This window comes from Myotis davidii, unplaced genomic scaffold, assembly GCF_000327345.1.
Source record: "Myotis davidii unplaced genomic scaffold, ASM32734v1 scaffold479, whole genome shotgun sequence".
Taxonomy (NCBI): Eukaryota; Metazoa; Chordata; class Mammalia; order Chiroptera; family Vespertilionidae; genus Myotis; species Myotis davidii.
This window is the reverse complement of record NW_006289825.1, coordinates 367221-367661: the sequence shown is the minus strand read 5'-3', so window position 1 is coordinate 367661 and position 441 is coordinate 367221.

Sequence of the window (441 nt, the reverse complement as noted above, 5' to 3'; positions counted from 1 at the left end):
ATGAAATATATAACTTGTGGAGCTTGGTGCAAAGTGAAATTTGGGGCCCTCTGTTAAAAGATTATTAAGAATTTCAAGCTAAGTGCCCATCAGCAGGTGAGTGGATTAAAAAACTGCGGTACAGCCTTTTAGCTATCTTCTAGTAATTTGCCAAAATGACTAACAAAGGGAAATATGAGAGGCACCCGCTCTTTGTCCTCTAGGCCTTTTAGAAAACATGGAATTGTTCCTTTGGCCACATACATGAGAATCCATAAGAAAGGTGATATTGTGGACATGGAGGGAATGGGCACTGTTCAATACAAAAATATATTTAAAAAAAAAAAAAAGAAAAAGGTAAAACTATGGAAACAATAAAAAGATCCATGATTCTTTTCGGCTGGAACTGCCATTTTCCAGTAGGCCCTGCACATGGCTGTCAGTGACCGTGGTTCAACAGGC